The sequence below is a fragment of the Echinococcus granulosus genome, assembly GCF_000524195.1.
Source record: "Echinococcus granulosus chromosome Unknown EG_S00267, whole genome shotgun sequence".
Taxonomy (NCBI): Eukaryota; Metazoa; Platyhelminthes; class Cestoda; order Cyclophyllidea; family Taeniidae; genus Echinococcus; species Echinococcus granulosus.
Window position 1 is genome coordinate 32,992 of NW_020170647.1, and position 1,294 is coordinate 34,285.

A 1,294-nucleotide genomic window follows, 5' to 3' on the forward strand; every position below is an offset into this window, starting at 1 on the left:
AGCTCTTTTATTAAGGATCGCACTGAAATTCAAATTATTAGGCTTCATAATTACGTTAAAATAAATCAACATTGGGTATGTTAAAATAGACAAGTTGGGTTTGCCTACCTGGGGATTGCATAAACCGAATGCATTATAATGTCAACAGCATGCGCGTGCTGCAAAAAATGAAGCCTAGGAAAACTTAAAGCAACTACCTAAAACTTGCACGTGTGACTTATTGAGAGGAGAATCAATGTCACATGTCCACCATCCTCAACTAAAGCCCTACTGATTTACAATCAAAGAAAGGATAAACAAGAGAATAAAACGAAAGAATTTAACACAAACATAATTGGTTACCCATGCTGTCGCAAGCCATGTCAAAGAGGTCTTAGAAATACAAGCACACACTATACATAATGATAGGTTCTACCCTTGCGCACTGGAGATGAAGACAATGCTCAGTATTCGCGAGATGAAAAAATGGAGCTAACCACCGATATTTTGGGTAAATGTGCTACCTACTCAATGTTTGCGAATAGGTTTCAGGAACTGTATTACTTAAATTGGCTTTCAATTTACCGAACCTTCACGCTTCACGAACTCCATTCGCATATCAGGCTCCTTGGAATGAGTCCTTCTTAAGTAAATCTACTCAATAAGGTTTCCTACGCATCGCCAATTTTAGTTTTTCCTCATTCATCTTTATTTTATTTTGCACTGTAATCAAACTTCAAGTGTTCTGCCACCCACTTCTGCCTTTCCTTCTAGTCTCAAGCTTGTTAGCTTAAGCTTCTGCCTCGAAATCTAAAATAATCTTAGTAACGGAGCAAAATAGCAGGTTACTTAGTGGTCCAACAGAATGTCTGCTTCTATCTGCGTGTTAACTCGCATGCGACAGTACTAAAGTAGTTTAAAAATAATTAAAAACCAAACCTATTTTTTCGCATTATTTGGACAGAATTTTACTTTACAATAGGAATTGCCAAGGCCACCAATTATGTCGGCTAGGAGAGGGAATATTAAGGGTAAAAACAGGGCGGTATATATGTTAGGGAATTTGGATTAGAATTTCTTAGGCAAATATTAGTTACTTATTCATGTTGGCTAAAGCCAAATAACACCACCACTCATTGGTCCTTTGGCGGACCAACGGGGGTCGACTTGGCTTTGCCTGAGGACATGTATGAACGTAACACTAGAAATTTCGTAAGCCCAGTAGACTCTGAAAGATGACTTATGTGTTAGTGAAGTCATGTTTGGCAGTAAATCTGCCAATTCGAAGCCAAATATGGGAGTATTTATTCCAAAA